Below are 9,767 nucleotides of genomic sequence, written 5' to 3'. Positions count from 1 at the left end.
TTAGTATACTAAAGATTTATATGTTGTATTTTATGGAGGAGTTATATATATAAAAATTAATAATAACTCAATTAGTGTGGATCTCATTCTATTGTATGCTTATCTTTGATCTTGCATTTTTAACTCTTCTAAGTAGAAAATGAGATTCAAATCTTTTATTAGGGAAAAAAAAACCCTATGGTTGGTGGGATGATTTTCCATTCATAAGTGAAAACAGGAAGAGAGCAAGAGCTCAAGAGTGTGTGAAGATTTGAAGGAATATGGAGAAGGAAAAGAGAGCCCACCAAACTCACTGCATACTCCTCCCATATCCAAGCCAAGGCCACATAAACCCTATGCTCCAATTCTCCAAGCGTTTGGTGCACAAGGGGGCCGAAGTCACACTAGCTGCTACACGCTTCATCTCTAAGTCCCTCTTCGGAGATTCTAGTCCCATCGCAGTCGAGACAATCTCCGATGGCTATGATGAAGGCGACTATCCCAAGTGGAGAGTGAGGGCGCCTCCTTGGAGTAGTTTCGGGTGGTTGGCTTAGAAACCCTAGGCAACCTCATTGAGAAGCTCAAAAGCTCTGGGTGTTCGGTTGATTGTGTTGTGTATGATGCATTCTTGCCTTGGGCTCTTGATGTTGCCAAGAAGTTAGGGCTTGTGGGGGCTGTGTTTTTCACTCAGTCTTGTACAGTTAACAACATATACTACCATGTCCACCAGGGTATGCTCAAGCTCCTTCTTTCAGAGCTTGAAGTTGTGGTTCCTGGATTATTCCCTCTTCAAGCTTGCGACCTGCCATCTTTTGTTTATCTTCACGGCTCCTACCCGACTTTCTTCGACTTGGTTGTGAATCAGTTCTCCAATATTGAGAAGGTAGACTGGGTGTTCTGCAACACCTTCTACAAGTTAGAGGAAAAGGTAAGGTACTTTACCCTAAGTTGGCTCGATATACATTCTCGAGGACTTATTATCTAATAACTTAACCTTTCAGTTAGAAAAGACATAACACTATGTTAGAAAGAAAAAGTCCTACTTGAGTGGGAGCTTTTTAGGTTGAGATATTGATTGATTCATCACTTAATAGTTTCTCTTTTGGGTCAAATAAAATGTTTATCAGGGTTACAAAGTGCCATTTTCCAAGGATAAATCCTAATTGAGTTGACCTGATAGCTAATAACTTAGAACTTGTTTGATACTAATTCTAAGGAGCTTTTTCAATCTTTTTAGCATTTGAAAGTAATCTTTTGATAACAAATTTTAAGTGCTAAAAAAGTTACAAATACTTCATAAAATTACTATCAAATGGATTCTTAATCTTTTGGGTCAAATTAAGCGTATGGTACTCTTTTGTTAATCTAAGTTTGTCATTGAATTCCCAGGTGGTGGATTGGATGATGAAGATCTGTCTGCTCAGGACAATCGACCCAACCCTTCCTTCTGCTTACTTAGATAAACGGCTTGGAGATGACAAAGACTATGGCCTTAACATTCTTAAGCCAGTCACTGGTGCCTGCATGGAATGGCTGGACAACAAGCCTATTGGATCCGTTGTTTACGCCTCTGTGGACTCGCATTTTTCACGTGCGTCTCCACTCAATCGGCGAGACTCGCTTTTATTTGTGAAAAATTAATTTTAGAAAAGTCGGAGTCGCCACTTATCTTATTTTATTTTATTTTCAAACATCAGTGAGGTTCTTCCAAAAAATAAGGCTACCATACCTTCCACCTTCATAGGACTTCACAAGACTCAATATCAAAGGCTCATCAAGCCTTTCTTGGACTCATTTTTCTTTATCAGGACAGGAGCATAGATGCGCATCGAGAACACCCCGCAACAATTTGGCAGGGAACTCAACATTCTGGGAGCTCGATATCCCTTCTAACTCCTTATATTTTGATTCCAATTCGTTTCGGAGATCTTTGGAAAGGAGGGTTGCCAAAACAGCCAAGCACTCTTGCCACTGAAGGAAAAGGAGTTCAGGACTATCAAGACAACTCAACAAGTTTTGCACCACTTCATCAATATTGTGGTCGTAGCCTGTAAGGATCATCCGAGCTGCATTTCTGCTTGCCGCACATCTCTGATGAATTTTCCCAGAAATAACAATGGGAGGCCCTAAAATTGGAAAGCTCCCATGGAAAGGCTCTGCTTTCCTTACAACAGAAGGATCATCTAGATCAAGTCTTGCTATAAGCTCACCAGCCTGCATTGCTTGACCTTCAGACATCTTAAATTGAATAATTCCAGAGGCAGGCGAAAGAAGTGGCATACACATCTTCATAACCTCAACCTCTGCATACGGTGTGTCAACATCAACAAGTGCCGTAGCAGCTTGCATGGTGTCTCTGCGACTAACTTAGATGGATCATGATCATTCTGAAGCAAGCAAGTCCTTCCACCAATGAGAAGGCGAGTTCCAGCTGCTTCTTCCTCGGCATAGATAATATGACTGTTTCCATCCAACTGCATCAATAAACCACCATCACGTAATGTGTGTATCTCTGATTCTATCTCCGACTCATTCATCCTGAGTCTATAGCTTCCTGGTCCTCCCCTTACCATGTCAATTGTGTACTTGCTTCCTTCAATGTTCAAAGAAATTTGAGAGTTGACAAGAGATATATGCTTGGGAGGGATTTGCCCCTTTTCAAGATAACCGACATAATCTGAAACCATTGCTGCACTGCTAGCAGATGCTGTGATGTCCCACATCGGATAGGGGAGAATGTTCCTGCCGCTATATATGTAGAGGTTCCTCTTAACTAAGTAGACGCGTTTTAAAGCCATGAGGACCCTCTTAGGCCCAAAGCGGACAATATCTACATGGTTGGGTGTGGGTCGTTATAAATGGTATTAGAGTCGATCCTCGACCCCGGTGTGGGGGTTTGGCTTCGTAAGGGGTGTTTGTCTGTTTGGCCCCGCAATCCCATGAGACACAACGAGGACGTTATGTCTACATGGAGGGGGGGGGGGTGGTGTTTGTGATGTCCCACATCGGATAAGGGAGCAAGTTCCTGACGCTATATATGTAAATGCTCCTCTTAACCAAGTAAACGCGTTTTAAAGTCGTGAGGGCCCCTTTGGGTCTAAAGCGGACAATATCTACACGATTGGGAGTGGGTCGTTACAGATGCTTTGTGAAGAGCCACTCCAACCACAGAAAGATACCAAGGGGGCCTTTATGCTCTAACCTGCATAGCAATTCTACTGTCCAACCAAAAGCATGTAAAAGATCTATTATGTAATCAACATTTGTACGAATTTCCTTCAATCTAAGAACCATATTTGCAATAGCTAAGGCTCTGGATTCTCCAAATGCAAAAACATGTCCAAATTGAGAATCTGAGAACTCATGAATCCCCTGATAATGTTGCCACCTGTCCTCCATCTCCTCCCCAATCTCCTAGAATACTCCAGAACCCAAAAAATGATGATTTCCTGTGACATCACCCTGCTCATCCTATAAATGCCTGCGTGGTACCCTCTGGAACCAAAGCATGGTAGTCACGTGATGCTGTGACGCACACTAGAAATGGATAGATGGATATAAGTGCCCAACTAATGTTTTACGAAAATATCCTGCAGATGGCTTTCTCATATCCTCCTTGTTGCATGTACGCCTTTGCCTTGCTCATAATCTCCCCAATAAAAAAAATTCCATGCAATTTTTCTCCTCATGCAAGACAGTATAAAATAAAATAAAATAAAATTAAAAAGGTAAAAGAAAAGAGAAGAAACTAATGAAAATTATGAGATTGATAATAAAATATAAAATGATTAAAAGGAAAGAAAAAGAAAAAAAAAAGACTAAATTATATAATTCCATAATTCAATTTGGGGCCGCATGCATATTTAAAGTCTAAACCATTCAAATAATTTTTTATTAAATAAGTAAATGAAAAAAAATAATAATAAAAAATAAGAATAAGTAAATAAACAAAATAAATATGATTATCAAATGCTTGCAATAATAATAAAAAGATTATATAAAAAGTTAAACCCAATGAAATGTCTAAATGGGCCTAAGTGGGGTCGAGTGAACCTAGATGGGCTTAAGGTAATGTCTAATGGGCCAACTATGCCTAAATGGACTTAGGATGAGGCTAGGTGGGCTTAACTAAGTCTAACCCAAAGTGCACTTAAGTGAAGCCTAATATAAACTTGAAGGGCAACCAAGGTCATAATGTGGGGTCGGATAAACCTCTCAACCAAAGTCTCTAAAGTGGCTCATAAAAGGTAAGTTACACGAATACTAATGGGCCATCAAAGGAACACTGTGGAACACTGGAAGTGAATTTAAAGACCGCTAAAGGGACAAAATGGAGGGTCTATAGCCTCATATGGGAACTTTGCGGAGCTAGAACCCGAGCATATGGAGGAAGTAGCTTGGGGTTTGAGGAGGAGCAATGCCTACTTCTTGATGGTGGTCGGGGAATCTCAACAGGCCAAACTGCCTCAAAACTTCAAGGAAGAGACAGTGGAAAAGGGCCTGGTGGTGTCTGTTGGAATTTTTATGTGTGGACTTACATAATCAATTTAATAATGTCATAAATCAGTGTTATTTATTTTTGCATTGTGGTCCATAATGGGACTGGACACATATTGTTGCTTGATTTTTTATGGGCTCACCCTAATTCACTTGACTGGCCCATTAAGTCAAGTGATGGTCCAAATAATGTGTGTGATATATATATGAATATATTTATTTATATTTATATATATATATAAAAGAAAAGGAAGAGTGCTTCTTGCAAGCAGGGGCTCACTGCTCCTTCCTCCTTTGGGCTGAAAGAGAGCACGCACTCTCGTTTTGGACTGAATCCAGGTGTAGAAGGGAAGAGCTCATTAACCCGTAATTCTCGCACCATCAAGCACTGGAGGAGCTTCAAGAACACCAGAAAAGAGGAAGAAATGGCCTTTCACGGAATTAACCAAGGTGAACGTTTCCGTTTTGCCGTTCAATGCATGCTTAAATGTCAACATGTGATCCTATGCAATTTAAATTCTCATCAATTGGTATCAGAGCAAGCATGGATGACATTTGAGCTGCAATTTTGGGTTAATTTTTGGGTTTCCCGTTTCCTGTTGTGGAAGCCATTTTTTTGGAATTTTATTTCTCGTTTGATGTTGATTCTCTGTTTTCAAGCCCGATTGTTGTTGGAAACTTGTAGAGAATAATGTTTGGAGCAAAACCCATCATTTTATTTGATTTTTGGAGCTTATTTGGTGGGATTTCGAGAATTAGGGCTTGCTTTGGTTCTTCCTATTATGCGTTTTTTGTGCAAATTTTGGGATTAGATTGAAGGTTTGATGTTTGAGGATGGAAATCTAAGCATTTTTGTTGGAAAATGCCCAAAATTTTGGCCGAAAAAAGAAAAATTTTTTTTCTCCTGCACCAGCCCGTGTTCAGCTGGAGAAGGAGATGAATAGTGACGTGATGACGTCATCATGACGTCATAAAAAAAAAAAAAAAAAAAAAAAAAAAAAAAAAAAAAAAAAAAAAAAAAAAAAAAAAAACCAAAATTTTTTTTTTGTTTGTTGCCTTGGTATTCTTGGATTTATTATGCATATGTTAGAATTATTATGCAATTGTTAAAATTGACTTTATTGGGACAATTGTTATAATTATTGGTTTTATGGTATAATTTTTTATTTTGTACCAATAATGTTGTCCAAGGTCAATTTTGTTAAATATTTCAATTTATTGAGGCAATGAAGCACACTTGTGTGATTGCCTATCGCAATTCCAAGTGTGTCAAATTGTGAAAATTAAGATATTTTGAATTTTATTCATGACAATTGTGAACATATGTGTGGTTGCCTATCGTGATCCTATATGTGTCAAATTGTCTTTGTTGAAATATTTTATCTCCCTCTTTTGATTGTTTTATTATTGTGATAACCAAGGTCCATACGGGTATTGTGATTGTCCTATCGATGATTATAATATTTGGTAGGATGCTTGGATTGGTGAAGGAAATTAATTTTATATTATGAACCGTACTAATTTTCTTTACCCTTTCGGTAATAAAATTAGTGCATCTTGGTTGTGATATTTAATTGGTTGTCCTTACCGCCGTGGAATTTTCAGAATTCCAAGCTGTTACTAAATTGAGAAATTCTGGAAACTAGCAAATGCATGATTTTGTAGTAACATGCATATTGCTTAATTTTGCTATTTTCCAGTTACTAGCAATCCTGGTATTACTCTGCAATTGTCTGCCATCAAACCTCTTACTGGAATAATTTTGAGGAATGTTTTGAGTATTTCAATGTGCATGTGACTATGCACATTTTGGACTGGGCTTTGAGAGTTGATAAGCCAAGTAAATTTGAGTTCTTCCATATTGTGGCACAAACGCCTAGGTCATATTTCTAGGCAAAGATTAGAGAGATTGGTTAGAGATGGTGAGTATTATGAGAGATATGATGAGACTGGACGGAATTCTGGACCATTCGCTAAGTTTCTGTTGGAATGCGGCATTGATGCTAGATATACAATGTCTGGCACTCCTCAACAGAATGGGGTTGCAGAAAGGAGGAATCGCACATTGTTGGATATGGTAAGGTGCATGTTGTCTAATTCCTCCTTACCAGAATTTTTGTGGGGTGAAGCCTTAAGGACTGCGGCATATATTTTGAATCAAGTGCCCAGTAAGTCTGTGTCTAAGACACCTTATGAGCTATGGTCAGGAAAGAAACCTAGCCTTCACCATTTCCATGTTTGGGGATGTAAGGCTGAGGTTAGGCCATATAATCCATAGTTAAAGAAACTTGATCCTAAAACCATCAGTGGTTTCTTTGTTGGTTATTGCATTGGATCAAGGGGTTCCAGATATCTGAAGTTTGATAGTATTATCACCCAAAATGGCTTTAATGAGAATACAGTTGACAGATGCATATATTTGAGGGTCAGTGGGAGTAGTTACATATTTCTTGTTTTATATGTTGATGATATACTACTCGCATCAAATGATCCTGACTTGTTGATTGAGACAAAGCACATGTTGTCAACACATTTTGACATGAAGGATCTTGGTGAGGCTTCTTATGTCTTGGGCATAAAGATTATTCGTGATAGGGCTAATGGAGTGCTTAAATTGTCTCAAAGAGCCTATATTGAAAAGATATTGAAGAGGTTCAATATGCACAACTGTAAATCTACTAGAGCACCAATTGTGAAGGGTGATAAATTTTCAAAGGCTCAGTGTCCTCAAAATGATGATGAAAGAAAGGAAATGAAGACCATTCGTTATTCATCTGTGGTGGGCAGCCTTATGTATGCTCAAGTATGTACACGCCCTGATATTGCTTTTATTGTGGGCATGTTGGGAAGGTACTTGAGCAATCCTGGGAGTCAACATTGGAAAGCAGCTAAGAAGGTCCTTAGGTATTTGCAAGGAACTAAGGACTTAATGTTGACATATCAGCACACCAGTTTACTTGATGTAGTTGGGTTTTGTGATGCTGATTTTGCTGGCTGCATAGATGATAAGAAATCCACTACGGGCTATATTTTTACGATGGCAGGAGGAGCTGTATCTTGGAAAAGTGTCAAGCAGACACTTACAGCATCCTCAACTATGGAGGCAAAGTATGTGGCATGTTATGAGGCTTGTTGTCATGCTATGTGGATGCGGAATTTCATTTCAGCTTTGGGAGTTGTTGACTCCATTTCTAGACCGCTGAAATTATTTTGTGATAATTCCACAGCTGTTGCTTTCTCCAAGAACACTAGGAGTATTTCTCGCTCCAAACATATTGATGTAAAGTTCTATTTTGTTAAGGAGAAAGTGGCAGAGTCTCTTGTTGATATTGAACACATGTCCACAAAAAGTATGTTGGCGGATCCATTAACAAAAGGCTTACCCATTATTGCGTTTCAGGAACATGTATCTCAAATGGGGTTGTTGGAAGCCTAAGTTGTATTAAGTTAGTGGGAGCCATTTTTTGGTATTATAATATTATGGTATTGTTGGAAGGATTGCTATTATTGTACATTTCCCTATGAATCAAGCAATGAAGCATATATGATTGCTTTTGATTATTTATTTCTGATGAGATTCTATGGGACATTGATTTATGATTATGTGTATGTTGTAATGTTTGATTATGTAGTCCAAGTGGGAGATTGTTGGAATTTTTATGTGTGGACTTACATAATCAATTTAATAATGTCATAAATCAGTGTTATTTATTTTTGCATTGTGGTCCATAATGGGACTGGACACATATTGTTGCTTGATTTTTTATGGGCTCACCCTAATTCACTTGACTGGCCCATTAAGTCAAGTGATGGTCCAAATAATGTGTGTGATATATATATGAATATATTTATTTATATTTATATATATATATAAAAGAAAAGGAAGAGTGCTTCTTGCAAGCAGGGGCTCACTGCTCCTTCCTCCTTTGGGCTGAAAGAGAGCACGCACTCTCGTTTTGGACTGAATCCAGGTGTAGAAGGGAAGAGCTCATTAACCCGTAATTCTCGCACCATCAAGCACTGGAGGAGCTTCAAGAACACCAGAAAAGAGGAAGAAATGGCCTTTCACGGAATTAACCAAGGTGAACGTTTCCGTTTTGCCGTTCAATGCATGCTTAAATGTCAACATGTGATCCTATGCAATTTAAATTCTCATCAGTGTCATGGTGTTCCCAGCTGGAGGTTTTAGCACAGAGGGCGATAGGATGCTTCCTCACTAATGGCGGTTGGAACTCCACTCTGGAGACGCTCAGCCTGGGAGTTCCAATGGTGGTTGCCCCTCTATGGACTGATCAACCCACCAACGCCAAATTTGTTGAAGATGTTTGGGGGATAGGATTAAGGGCTCGAGCGGACGATAAGGAGATTGTGAGAAGAGAAGTCCTGGAGGATTGCATAGGGAAAGTGATGGGAAGTGAAGAATTAAAAGAGATTTAAAACAATGCCATGAAATGGAAGAATTTGGCCAGGGAAGCAGTTGATGAAGGTGGAAGTTCAGATAAATGCATTGATGAGTTTGTTGCCAAACTAGCTGTTTGGTAACTTTGACACTGAATTTGCCTAGTGATTTTCTATCACAATAAAGATCCTTAAAATTTTCAATATGTATCCTTTGATCTATGAAAATGTATCATATTTTCTATTTTTGTCAACTTTGCAACCCTGCCCATGGACATTGATTTTCTCTTACTTGCTGGGAAAATTATGGATATAAATGGTCAGTTATCATCATTAGCCAAAAATTTGGACAAGAGAAGCCATATTATTAAGAACCAATTTCTGGGGTTTATTTAGATTCTGGGAAAATTTGAAGTTCTCCATAGCGCCTAGGAGGAAAATTTTCTAAGAAAGTGGAACCTAAAATTTAAAAATTAATTTTCTATATAAATATCCTCCAAAACTATCAGGAAGAACATGTGATCTCAAAGATTGAGAAGGCTCTCTACTGCATCATGTGATATTCCAAAATTGAAATATGAGGACTCGTTTGTCAAATAAAAATAATTTGATATTAAAAATATTTTATTAAAAAACTATATGTTTGAGATAAAAGAAGGGTCTTCATTATTTTTTAATATGCAAATAAATCTAGTTAAAAATTATGATAGTCATGAGTCAAATTTTTGGTTAATTTTGTTTCATTCACCTTGTATTAAGACTTTACATATTTTCTTGTGAAGACTCAAGATTGTAGAAAATTTATCTTGGGATAGTTTAAATAAATATAGTTATGGTAATTGGGGAATAATTAGGTTACCTAATTGGCATATAATGGAGTGATATGATGATTA

General features: G+C 38.1%; 1 pseudogene; it reads left to right on the top strand.

The window, feature by feature from the left end:
- The first annotated feature begins 223 nt into the window (after positions 1–223).
- On the top strand, positions 224–9,345 carry LOC117919229 (annotated as a pseudogene).
- Positions 9,346–9,767: the final 422 nt, after the last annotated feature.

This window comes from Vitis riparia, chromosome 7, assembly GCF_004353265.1.
Source record: "Vitis riparia cultivar Riparia Gloire de Montpellier isolate 1030 chromosome 7, EGFV_Vit.rip_1.0, whole genome shotgun sequence".
Taxonomy (NCBI): Eukaryota; Viridiplantae; Streptophyta; class Magnoliopsida; order Vitales; family Vitaceae; genus Vitis; species Vitis riparia.
Note: the sequence above shows the minus strand (reverse complement) of the source record. Positions and strands in the feature narration are given on the sequence as shown.